General features: G+C 38.2%; 1 protein-coding gene and 1 non-coding gene across 2 annotated transcripts in view; both read left to right on the forward strand.

The window, feature by feature from the left end:
• Cstpp1 (centriolar satellite-associated tubulin polyglutamylase complex regulator 1) overlaps positions 1–14,021 on the forward strand; it is a 176,233-nt gene that overhangs the window by 117,301 nt on the left and 44,911 nt on the right. The gene's annotated exons all lie outside the window — the stretch shown is intronic.
• Positions 6,078–6,150, forward strand: Trnaa-agc (transfer RNA alanine (anticodon AGC)). The gene has a single exon. It is a non-coding gene; the product is annotated as a tRNA-Ala (tRNA).

Below are 14,021 nucleotides of genomic sequence, written 5' to 3' on the forward strand. Positions count from 1 at the left end.
TGTTTCCGTGTATCCTGTGAAGAAGCAGAAGGCAATAGGCTGATGGAACAGTTATACCCAAAGTGTGCTTGTTCAGCACCACAGGGTGTACAACCTGTTCTAAGTTACAGGAATCATGGCGCCTTACCTCCCCATCCTTTATTTCTTATGAGAAAGTACATTCTCTTGTTCTTCTTCATAACCCCAATGTCAGTATCACTTTTAAGAAAACTGACAATAATTTTATAACATCACCTAACATCCAGTACAAATTACACTTTCCCCAGTTGTTCCCAAATATTTTTAATCCTCAGCACCACATGAAGATAAATAAAGTGAAGGTATGCCCAACTACAACTAAAAAATAAATATTAAAAAAAAAAGAAGTGATAGAGCAGATACTGTTTGTTTTCTGACCCAGGATCTAATCAAGGTTTATATATTATACATGGTAATGTCCTTTATTTTCTTTTAATCTGGAACAGACCTCCTACTATTGTGTGTGTGTGTGTGTGTGTGTGTGTGTGATTGGCTTCTTTAACTTATGTTTTGCCTGACCCTCCTGCACTAATGTGTAAACTTCAGAGGGCAAGGGATTTGGATATTTTTTGTTCAGTTTTAGCATGAAGAATGGAGCCAGTCATTTAGTAGGACTTACTAAATATTTGTTGAAAAAAATAGATGGGTGAATGACTAATACATGTATGATGTGTGCCATAAAAGGTGATTTAGAAGATGCCAAAGTTGCTGAGAATCTAATCTGTTATTGTTTGTGTGAAACTTTGATCTCTGTTTTACAGTCATATGTGTTCCAGGCTTGAGCAAAAGGCTCATTTGAAAAATCAAATGGGAAAATATAAATGTAATAAGTGTAAATAAAAATTGAGTTAGGGGAGTAGGGGTGTAGCTCAGTGGTGGAGGCTCACCTAGTATATGTGAGGCCCTGGGATCTGTCCCTGGTGCAAAGAGGGAGGGAGGGAGGGAGGAAGGAAGGAATGAAGGAAAGGAGGAAGGAAGGAAGGAAGCTAAAAAATATCTAACTAAAAAAGTTGGTCAAGAAAAAGAAGCATGAGAGCATGCACCCTGAACAGCCAACCACAAGAGACATAAACTGAATATTGGGCAACAGGTGCTGTGACCAGCAAGAAGTGAAATTAACTTTATGGGATATGAGAATAGAGGCCGGGATGGGGTTGTGGCTCAGCAGTAGAGCACCTGCGTAGCACATACAAGGCCCTGGATTCGACCCTCAGCACCACATAGAAAAGCACAAATAAAATAAAGGTATTGTGTCCAACTACAACTAAAAAATAAATATAAAAAAAAAAAGAGAATAGAGGCCATAATGAAGAAAGGTGATTTTTTTTTATTCATTCATTTTTTTTATTCAACACATACTTATAGAGTACCTGCCTTATGCCAGTTTGTGGTACTATATACATAGAATTGAACTAAACAAAGTCCCTGACCGCACAGAACTTAACATACAATGATGATCAAACAACACCCACAATAGGAGTTTAGTTGTGAGCACTGTGCTTTCACAGGGAGACAACATAGCGATATGGTAATGAGCAGTAGTTTTTGAGACTTACACATAGGTTTGAGTCCCAGCTGTATACTTCTGCAGTACTAGGGATTGAACCCAGAGCTTCATGCTTGTTTGGCAAGTGCTCTATCACTGAGCTACAACCCCAGCCTTTGTTTTCTTTTGTTTTTTGAGAGAGGGTCTCTTTAAGGTGCCTAGGCTGGCCTCAAATATAGTGATCCTCCTGCCTCAGCCTCCCTAGTAGCTGAGATTACTGGCATGCAGCACTAACCTGACTCAGCTGTATACTTTTTTGTCTGAGTGATGTTGGATAAATTTCTTAACCTCTCAGAACCTGAGTTTTCTCCTGAGTAAAGTCCGGGCAAATAACAGTACTAGCTTCCTAGCCAGGAAAGGGACTCAAATGGTAAAATGTGATAATTGCCTCACATGGTAACTGGCACTCACTAGATTCTTGATAAATATTAATTGTTATTTTCATCTTTATTAACATTGACTAACTGAAGCACGAACCAAATGGTGAAGAATATTTAAAGAACCAGGAGCATTAAAAAAAGTGAAGAAAAAAAAAAAAGAAACATGACTACTGATTTCAAATATTTGATGACATAACATGTGACTGGGGCTTGCTTATTCTATGTGACTCCAGAAAACAGAGTTAGGTCCAGTGGGTAGAAATTATCAGGAAGACAAAATCACAATGTAGAAAATTTTCTTAACAATTAGAATTGTCCATAAATTGAAAGAGCTGCTTGGGAGGCAATGGATTTTCTGTCATTAGAAGTAATAGATCAGGGCTGGGGTTGTGACTCAGCACTAGAGCGCTTGCCTAGCACATGTGAGGCCCTGGGTTGGATCCTCAACACCACATGAAGATAAATAAAGTGAAGGTTTGTGCACAACTACAACTAAAAAATAAATATTAAAAAAAAAGAAGTGATAGAGCAGATACTAGTCATGCACTATCCAATATGGTGTCCTGTAGTCCCCTCTGGCTATTGAAATGTAATTATATACAATTATAAAAGCATACCATAGAACAATAGTTAACAAAGGGTGGAAGAAGTGGAAATGGAGAGTTATTATCCATATGGTATAAAGTTACAGTTAGGCAAAGTGAATATGTTCTAGAGATCTGCTCTACAGCATAGTACCTGTAGTCAACGAACCTGTATTATGCACTTTATATATTTTTAAGAGAACAGATCTCATTTTAAGTGCTTTTACCACATACATAAACAAAGTATACAAGGAAATTTTGTGGGGTAATGGATATGTCTGTTATTTTGATCATTATGATGTTTTCTGGAATATTTACATGTGTCCAAGCTCATATTGCACATATTAAATATGCACGGATTTTTGTATGTCAGTTATATCATCATAAGTCTGATTTTTAAAAGTAAATACAATCAAAATTTCTTAGTTATATTAGGCAAATTTCAAGTGCTCACAAACTGGTATGATTAGTGGCTTCTACCATGTAGGACAGTGCAAAGTAACATTTCCAGCATCACAAAAGTTCTATTGGGCAGTACTTTTCTATTCAATCACTGAACACAGACATTAAGGAGGAAATTCAGACAAAGATGAGAAAAAAAAAAAGAGTTGGTTTAATTAGGTGGCTTCTAAAATCCATTCTAAGCTTGAGCTTTATCGATTCTTAAAGATCATATTTTTTAACTGTGTGTAGTAGAGAGAGAGTCACTGCTTCACTTCAGGATAAAGGAAGGATAATTCTCACAGAAACAAAACTTGTATCATTTGGAAGTGTTTTTATTTTATCAATTTGACTTAAAAATTGCTTCTTGCCAGGCTGGCACATGCCTGTAATCCCAGTGGCTCAAGAGGCTGAAACAGAAGGATCACAAGTTCAAGGCCAGCCCTAGCAACTTAGCAAGGCTCTAAGCAATTTAGTGAAACCCTGCCTCAAAATAAATAAATGAAAATGGCTGTGGGGTGCAGTTGTAGCTCAGTGGTAGAGCACTTGCCTTGCACATGTAAGGCACTGGGTTTGATCCTCAGCACCACATAAAAATAAATAAATAAAATAAAGGTATTATGTCCATGTACAACTAAAAAAAATGTTTTTTTAAAGGATGGTGATGTGGCTCAATGGTGAATTGACCCTGGGTTAAATCCCCAATAATCTCCCCACCCTCAAATTGCTTTTTGGCTGAGATTGGAGGCTCACACATGTAATATCAGCAACTTAGGAAACTGAGGCAGGAGGATCACAAGTTTGAGTCCACCCTGAGCAACTTAGCAAGACCCCATCTCAAAATAAAAAATAAAAAGGACTGGGGGGCGGGGGCTGGGGTTGTGGCTCAGGGGTAGAGCGAGCACTCACCAAACACGTGTGAGGCCCTGGGTTCAATCTTCAATACCACATAAAAATAAATAAATAGAATAAAGGTATTGTGTCCAACTACAACTAAAATATAAATTTAAAAAAAAGGACTGGGGATGTAGCTCAGTGGTAGAGCATCTTTGGGTTCAATCCCAGTACCATACACCAAAAAAGAATTGTTTCCTGTCAACTCATCACTCTAATTAGAGAAATATCTAAGGAGAAATGGCCAAGAAGTGACATGACCAAGACAAAGTACATTATATGTTGCATCTTTTTCCCAAACTTTCTTAGGATTTGTTTAGTTTAGCCTGAAGAGCTCTTGTGACACTTAAAAATCACTGAGGGGAAGAAAAGGGGCTGAGCTGGGCCAGTGGCTTAACGGACATGAGGGCTGAGTCTTGTTTCAATTGCTGGTATTGGAGAGGATTTCATCTGTGAACTTTGTTCTCTTGTCCAACTCCAGTTTCTACAGGTTTTCTTTTTGCTTTTCTCTGCAGTCTAAAGAAAAAATACGAATGTGATTATTAGAAATACTAGAGCAGTAAATTGTTTGAGAGACTTGAAACACCCTTTTTTCTTGCCCTTCAAAGCCTTAAATGATATTTGCTTCACTGAAGCTTAATGATCATTAACAGCAGTCCTGCCTGGATGATGTAATATATATTTTGACTTCCAATTGAAAGAAAATCTCTTCCAAACTATTCTTTGAGTCATACAGAATATTTTCTTTTTTAATTTTATGTTCTTGGGTATTATAGCACCTTGTCATCACCTGCTAATACAAAATTCCCATATCTTCCTTGTACCAAAAATGAAGCCTGGAATCTCCACTAACATGTACAAATTCCTAGCCCTTTTCAAATATGTTGTTATTTGCTTATTTTCTGTATTGTGGAGTAATGTCCTGGGGAAACAGAAATAACACAGAAGAGCAGTACTTTTATGGATGATAGTAACATTGCAGACCAGAGCTTTTTGTGTCTCTGTGGCTTCGGTTTAGAATAACTGTAGATTGGCAGGGGCCAAGATGTTTTCAATTTTACTTGGTTAAGTAAAAAACTACATCACAACTAAAGATACCCTGTTTCCTGTTAACTTACAATCAGATACACAAAATGAACTGACTAACAAGAAAACAACTAGCCAGTCTGGGGGGTGGCCAGAGAATCTATACCTTTAATAAGCACTCCAGGTGATTCTGATGAACAGGCAAATTTGGGGAACTGCCCTAGGCTACGTTATTTTGTAAAAGATTTTTAAAACACATATTTTTATTGTAAAATATATGTAACATAAAATTTCCCATTTTAAAGTGACATCAAGGACATTCACAATAATGTACAACCATTACCACCCATTTACAGAACCTTTCCTCATCCCAAATTGAAACTCTGTACCCATTAATAGTAACTCTTATTCACCTCTATTCTACTTTTTGGCTCTGTGAACTTACATGTTCTAGGTACCTATTATAAGTGAATACATAATTGATTTTTAACAGAAGTTAAAATTATTAAAATTATTTTTAACAAAAGTTTAATTATTTTCTTGCCTGGAGGCATGTGTCTGGGTGAAGGGAAGCAAGCATTAATTGGGTGCCTTAACAGGAAAAGTCAAGGTCATGTTCCCATTTACTGGATTTATCTTAAGCAATAGAAAACTTTATTTATAAACTTTGGTTTCATGGAATCATAAAGACTCCTTTATCCTAATTATTTTTATTTTGATCTGTGTGTTCATTTATAGAATTTATTCATTCAAAATGGTTACTGACATTTAGTAGATATTCAGTCTTATTTTCTCACAAAATTTAAAGCATGTTTTTGAAAATTCCTTCTCAATTTTATCATTCTAAGCTGTTTCTGCAATAATAAGGCCTAGCAGAAAAAGAATTACCATCAAAATGGTTAAAAGTTTAAAAGCAGAGGAATTGCTGCTTTTTAGTTTCTTTTTATAGAAAACATCTACTTCTGAACTGGGTACAGTGGCACACACCTGTATCACCAGTACAAGTACAAGAGAATCACAAGTACAAGGTCAACCTAGGCAACTTGGACTCTGTCTTGAAATAAAATAAAACAGAGGCTGGGGAGCTGGGATTGTGGCCCAGTGGTGGAATGCTTGCCTAGCACGTGTGGGGCATTGGATTGATCCTCAACACCTCATAAAAATGAAATAAAGATATTGTGTGCGGGCTGGAGTTGTGGCTCAGTGGTAGAGCGCTTGCCTAGCATGCACGAGGCCCTGGGTTCAATCCCCAGCACCACATAAAAGTAAATAAAATAAATGCATTGTGTCCAGCTACAACTAAAAAATAAATATTTAAAAAAAAAAAAAAGATATTGTGTGTCCACCTACAACTAAAAATAAAATTTTAAACAAAACAGAGGCTAGGGATGTACTCAGTGGTAGAGCACTTATCCAGAATGCATGAGGCCCTGGGTTCAATTCCAACAACAACAACACACACACACACACACACACACACACACACAGAATGTACTAAAAGCCACAACAAATAAGTCATCTGTTACATAATTTAGTACTCGACTATAACCCTCTTAACTTCTTTTATATCTCCTATGTAGCAGGAAGCTTCTTTAGGCCTCATGTACTACTCTGGGGAAAAAGTCTCTATCCTTTCTAGAGCAGGCCTTCAGGCACCTGCCACTTGGCATATAGAACAAAGGAAGTGACTATTTTGTTTATTTTAAAGAATATTCCTTAAACTTTTAAAGCTATCTATCTGTGACATGCTCACCACCTTCCCTGCTTGACTGTAAGTCTGATCCATCACTAACATAGTTTGGCAACACCTAATTATGTTTGTACAAAACTATGGAATAAAAAGCATTACCTGTTATTCACTTAAACCTCTAATCGTAAATCATTTTCTATATCTTTGTCCCTGAGGTTGGACCACAGTATTGTGATAAACCATTGGATGATAGATCTTCCTACCCAATCCTTTTCTCTATTGAAAAAAAAAATGTATTCAGGTTTCTACGTCTCAAATCTCTAAAGGCTATTCTAATTACCTAGGTCTAACCTTGTTTGAACTGAACCCTCTCTGGCACAGATCTACTTTGTAACTTTGAGCAATATTTATATTACATACATAGCTTTCTATACAATTATTCATTGAACATATGACTTCAGATAATAATGCCACCCTTACCAAAAAGGATTAGTGACTACTTATATCTGGAAGGGAAAATGCCTTCCTATTTTTCCTTCTGAATTTTCCCTTTGGTCCCTGGCCCAAACAAAGAAGTGTAGCATCCATGGCTACCAAAAGGAACACTGCCATGCAGCCTTTGAAGGAGTAGAACAAAGCCTTTACCAGTGTGTTTGTAGGATCAGCACCTTGGAAACTTGGGGGCCCCGCTCACACCCTCCTTGGGAAGTCCTTTTCCTAATGTTGCATTCAGGTATACACCAATATGCAGGAAAGACATTCTTCCTTTAACAAGGTTACTTTTCCTCCCAAAGCTGTGAGGAAGGTGGGGAAGGGAAAATGGGAACTGGGTATTCATACTGCAAATGTTTTGAGTACTGCAAATAAAAATGTTTGATAACTACAGTCTTGCTTTTATTGCCTTATTATACTGTTCATTGGAGAAAGTGTTTTCTTCGGCCACCTGACAATGAAAAAGATTTGTCTTTTCCTGACTAGATATATTGGTAGAACAAGATAGTCAGATACTACTGAAATTGACAAATCAGTATTGGAATATGGTAACACATTTCTCCTCACTGCCCTTTCCAATTCATTGATAATTGCTGCAAATAGTACGAATGGGTTTGGGTTAGGCTCCCTTTCTCTCCTTATCTATTTCAACTTATATTTTTAGTTTAGTTCCCTTGCTCTGATGTCCAAGACTTTTTCTTTTCTTTTTGTTTTGTTTTGATACTGGGGATTGAACCCAGGGGCCCTTTACCACTGAGCCACATCCCCAAAATTTTTATTTTAAGACAGAGTCTCGCTAAGTTGCTTAAGGCCTTGCTTAGTTGCCGAGGCTGGCTCTGAATTCTCAATCCTCCTGCCTCAGCCTCTGGAGCCACTGGATTACAGACCTGTGCTACCATACCCAGTTTAGACTTTTTCTTTTTTTGGTAGTAGTAGGGATTAAACCCATGGCCTTGCACATGCTAGGCAAATGCTGTACCACTGAATTATACCTCCAGCCCTTATAATTTTATTTTGAGACAGGGTCTTGCTCAGTTGCCCTGACTGGCCTTGAACTTGTGACCCTTCTGTCTCAGCCTCCCAAGTCACTGAGATTATAGGTTTGTGCTACCATATCCAACTGTATCCAGGACTTTAAAGAATTTGCCTCTTCCCCCAATCATTCTTATTTTATAGCATTCAGTAAGATTTTTTTTTATTTAAAAAATACCTCTTCTATAACATGAGTCACCTTTAAGATTTCCATACCTTGTATCTCTTAGTTTCTATTTTTAGTGCAAAATGATTGTAATTTCATTTTCCTTAAGACAGGTTATGAAGATTTTATTTTTTTGGCCCTACCTCAAATTTATTCACTTTTAAATAAATTTGAGGTAGGGCCAAATTTATTTTTTTTAATTTATTCAAATTTATTCACAGCAAAAGAAATCACTGGCATAGCATTTCTGTATCAGAAGCTAATTGAGTTAAATGTATTACTTTGATATTCCTTTTACTATGTCTTTAAATTGATCTAGGCTGTATATTTCGACTTTGGGTATTCTGAATTAAAGTTAATGCCTTTAACCCCCACTAGTTCATCTGCATCTCTTCAAACAAAGAGGAAATGAACTTCTATTGTAGTGTAAAAGATTTAAGTCCCACATGAGAGCAAATTTATTAGACATGAGATTATTTAATGCTAGGTTTCTAAATAGTATTGCAGAATACCCTTCCCTGAAGTTGTTTTCATTTTTAATAGAATATATACTCATTATGAGGAATGGATTAGGTACAGATCTACTTGAAAGTCTAAGATGACAAGTTAACTCTTAAAATCATTCTTTAGAACAAGTAATTGTATCTTATTCTGTGGGAAGTTTAACACTGATTTAATTGGAGGAATTAAAAGAGCCTGATGCAATTTACAGAAAAAGCCCTCTTAGATAGATTTTTTTATTTAGCTTGCCAAACTCTAATTCCCACTCACTAATGGAGAGTCAGTTTCCATGACTGCTAAATAAAATATGAATTTCTCATATTCCTTGAAGACTATTTGTGGGTCTTGACTTGGGTCTTTGTATTTTCTGAGGAGCACATTCTAGTTTAATGTTTCTCATCCAAATATACAATAATAGTTATATTTACTTTACAAAAGATTGCATTCCTCCCTATTCAAGATTCTGCAAGGCTGGGGTTGTAGCTCAGTGGTAGAGTGCGTGCCTAGCATGTGTGAGGCACTGGGTTCAATTCTCAGCATCACATATAAATAAATAAAATAAAGGTCAGTCAACAACTAGAAAAAATATTCTTTAAAAAAAAGATTATTTAAATGGCACTATTTAAGCCATTTGCTTGTAAAACAATAAATTTTAGAACAATAGCCTGAGTTCTCTTTGTCTCTCCCCATCTGTCCAATGCTTAGAGATCTCGCTGAGCACCTTCTTTACCCTTTTTCTGTCATGTGGAGAGAGAAGTTATCTCCGAGGTAGAGAGACCTTTATAAACTCCTCTCTAGCAAGAGTATTATCATCCTAGGTTAAAGTAGGAAACAGAAGACATGAGGTCTAGAAATCCTCAGAGTGACCCTGTGTGACAGATAAAATGTTTGTATGAAGAAACATCACTCCCTGGGACCTACATTAAGCTACCTAATCTTTAATGCCATAATTTCTGTGCTCGTAGGAGGGGAGTAGCAATACCAATCTTCCTCTGGAGTTTGGGAGAAATTTAATGAAATAATGAACTCCGTTCTACTTAATTCTACTCTTACAAGGGAACATATTGTTGACTTTCAGGAGAATGACCTATTTGGGGGTCCCCAAGGGGCCTGAAAAATCTATTACCTCTTCCAGCACTAAAATAGGACTATTGTAAAAAGCTAACCCACTGCCAAAAAGTAAGCCATTTATTCTGTGGATAGATCAGGTCATGTGTGGAAAAAGGATTTTGATCTCTTCTTTGGAGAAACTATCACTAACTAGATAGATACAAAGATATCTTTTTCCTTCTTTCTTAAAAAAAAATCAAAACAGAAGTGTAATTGTGTTTGATGGTTCACTTTGGGAGAATATTAGGTTCAGTCCTGGAACTCATTAAATCAAATGATTTACTCTTTTTTAAGACCTTCTAGAACAGCTGGGTATGATGGCACATGCCTGAAATCCCACTAACTTGGGAGGCTGAGGCAAGAGAATCACAAGTTCAGCCTGAGCAACTTAGAGAGACCCTGTCTCAAAATAAAAAAGTGAAAAGGGATGGGAATGTAGCTCAGTGGTAAGTGTCCCTGGATTCAAGCCCCACTATGAAAAAAAAAAAAAAAAAAACCTTCTAGAATATGCATTCTCAATGGAGACAATATTGCCTCCAAAAGGGTAGAAATTATTCCTTTGGGAGGTAAAACAATGTGTGTGTGTAAGTGTGTGTGTGTGTGTGTGTAATTGTGGCTCCCAGTACCAAAAAACGTTATATAATATGCCTAGGATATTAAAATTTCACAGTGGAGGAAGACAGCTAGGAAAAGTGTCTAAAAAGGCTCAGGTGGGGGGGTGGAGATAATGGGAAATAAAAAAGGTTGAGAAACATTGCTGTAGTCTATAATAAGAATGTATCCGTCAGTTCCTTTTTCAGACATGTTTGTCCCTAAGCATAGGCAAGCTGCAGATTGTCAGGTCTAATACAGATTGCTATTGATTATTCTTTCATTGTGAGAGGAACTGAGTACATAGAAAACTTGAAAGAAGATGAAATTTTACCCTAAGGGGTAATGGTTTCAGGCAAACAACTTAAACGTAAAATCTGCCTGTTAGAACCAAAACTTTGTACTTAAATAAAATGTGGTTAAATCTTTAAGGTAAGAGTTTTCTTTTTTCTCCTGCCTTTTTAGCCTTACAGAAAGGCACATCAAGAATAGGAATGATCTTCAAAGAGCTTCACAGAAGAAGCCAGATTGGGAGAACAAAGAAGGTGTGGTCCCCAAAGGCAGGACAGGAATAATTGTCTAAGTAGTAATATTAAGTATGAAGCTTCCATGAGAATTGGTGGGAATTGACATTTAAGAATTTAAAGAAATGTTGAGGGCTGGGGATGTGGCTCAGTGGTAGAAGTACTTGCCTAGCATGCACAGGGTCCTAGGTTCCATTCCCAGGAATGCAAAAGCAAAACAAAAACATATACCTAAATGTGCAGTTTGTTGTTGCTGCCAGTATTAGTAAACATTTATTTATCAAAGTAGTTTCCATTCCGTCCCCATCCTATGTGTTCTCTTAGCAGCCTCGAAACCATAGAATAGCAGTACTAAAACAGACATTCTCTCCAGCCTCTGGACCTTTCCTTGCAGCTTACTCATCCTGTTCTTTGATGTACATAACCATAATTTGGAGGAAAGAGTAACACCGATGATTTCTTCCTGCTTTCCCATGTCACAGTGAGGCTCAGGACAATGAGTATTCTTTCTCCAAGCCAAGCATTTGCTAAGCATTGCTATGGGCATTGAACTGCCTTAAGGAAACTCACTCCATCCCCTGCCTAGGGAGCTCTTTAGATCAAATAAGAAAATGGAATGAATGCTAGAGAGGCCTTCAAGCTCCCTGTCACCCACCCATCTCCATCCCTCTCCCCAATTCCAAAATTTAACACATTGTCCTTTTCATGGTTCCTCCCTTCAGCTTCTTTTTGTTACCCACTGGGCGGGTGTATCCAGCCTCTGTCACACGGGGCCCAGCAGCTGGGCTCCTCTCTCCTGGTTGCATTGCCGACATTCTTTTCACATCATTTTGTCCTCTCTGCTGCATTCCCTCCATTTGGCTTTATTCCCTCTGTGCAAACTTCTGTTTCAAGGGACAGGAGTTTGCCAAGGAGATGCTGGCAGAGAGAATCCAGTTCCCTCTTTTCTATCTGAAGAGCCCAGTGTCACTTATTAGCATATGAGAAGAATGGTTGTAAATAAACATCAAATGAGGTTAACGAGCTACAGCTCATCAATATTAATGAAGTCCACCTCTCAGCCTTGAAGTGAGGTACCAATGGCTCTAATCACAAGAAGTAGTTTCATAAGGCCCCAATTACAGGACAAGAAGGGTCAGATTCAGCCTGTTGGAATGTTTGTCATTTCAAGACCCTAGGAATGCTGCAGAGAAAGGTTGTCTGATATCAGATCTGTGCTTGTGAGCTCCTCCTTTATTCAGATTACATCTGTTTGTCTCAACAGGTGGAAACCTAAAGGAGCAAGGATATGTCCACTAAGCCAGAATCTGGGGTGGGAATATTCCAGGTCAGTATAGTTCCCAAATAAAAAATGAAGTCCCCAGAGTACCAGAATTCAATTTCTTACCACCTTTGATCAATAACCCCATGAAACCCAAATTTTTGTTTCCAAATCACTGAAAGAAGATCTGGATACCTTCTAAGCCCAGCTTAATAAAGAAACTTCCATTTCATGTAGCTCAGGTGCTAACCACCAGTTAGATTCCCATGCCTGTATCTAGAGCTGTCATAGAGTATAAGTATAGTCATCATTTATTGAGCACTTACTGCATCCCAGGAACTGTACTTAACAGTTTTGATATGTTATGTGCCCCTCACAGTAACCTCATGGGGTTTTCCCACTTTATAGATGAGGAAACTCAGAGATTTTTCTGTAAAGTGTCTAAGAATACACAAGTGGCAGAGGAGGAACTCAGATCTAGATCTGTTGGACCATAGAGCCCATGCTCTTAGTCACCACCCTCCATGGTGTCTCAATCAGTGACATAAAGTATGCAAGCTTTTATGCTGCTCCTTCCTGCACATCCTTCTCCAGTTGAAGAGACTAAATACAAAGTTGCTCCCTGAAAGTAGAATCAAAGCACCTTTTGGAAATTATTTTTTGAAAGGAAACATATTAAGTGTGCTTTTCTATGTATATAAGTTTAGGGTCAGAAGCAATGTGCTTTAAGAGTGTACATGCGCGCGCGCGCGCGCGTGTGTGTGTGTGTGTGTGTGTGTGTGTGTGTGTGTGTGTTGGGTAGCCTCAATGCTGATTTATGCATCTTGTCACACTAGTTCCTTTTAAAAGCAGACACCTTCTATGAGGCAGTGACCATGGAATCCAGAGAAGCCACCTGGCTCCTATGACTGACCTCAGCCTATGATACTAGCCCAAATTACACTATTTCAACAATTGAACCCCTAGTTTATTACTAAAAGTTCATGCTCGCCACCTCTTATCTATGATTTCCTTCAAGGTGGGAAGGAGAACCTGATGCTTCATCAAGTGATTGTTATCCAAAAGCCACACCTGATAATTTTAAAGACAACTCATAGTGGAAGGATCTGAGGGTGAAACAGCCATTTTGTTGTCTGCTTTCCTCTTTGAAAACCCAGGGACCTTACTTGTTAATTTCTATTTCAGCAAAATGCCCAGCAATGTTTCCACAGAATGGCACCCAAAGCCCACCCATGCAGGAGCCTTTCCTGCCACCAAGGTAACCAAGAGTAGGAAGCAATTGAAACTGGGCCTTCCTTTCCCAGGCCTGTGACTGTCAACTTGGCTCAGAAAGAAGCAGACTGATGACTTTGTCTCCTCACCCAGTCACACTACCACACAGTTCTCATTTGAGCCTGGTCACATGGCTATGCCTTCTTATGGCCAAACAAGGATAGGCTGTTTCCATTCTTTGCACTCTGGATTTAGCCTGGACATCCTGAGATGAAACCCATCAGGACCCCCAAACCTTGAAGCTTTTCCAGGGACAAATTGCATGCAGTGGTAAAAGGAGGAGCTGAGTTGAGCAGTGGAATAGTGGATGGTGTGCAGTCGGGATGTTTGCAAGAGCCAAGGGGTTAGTTCATTGCTGCTTTGTATACTCAGGCACACCAGAAAACTCAGATTAATAGGCTGTTTATTCTTCAGCATGTTCCTTGAATCAAAGGCTCTGGATGGTATTATTAAAGAGTGTTTGTGAGAGCGCCCTGGAACACTCCTCCTGGGC

Source organism: Marmota monax, unplaced genomic scaffold, assembly GCF_021218885.2.
Source record: "Marmota monax isolate L192 unplaced genomic scaffold, Marmota_monax_Labrador192_F-V1.1 WCK01_AAM20220418_F8-fsc00047, whole genome shotgun sequence".
NCBI classification, from domain to species: domain Eukaryota; kingdom Metazoa; phylum Chordata; class Mammalia; order Rodentia; family Sciuridae; genus Marmota; species Marmota monax.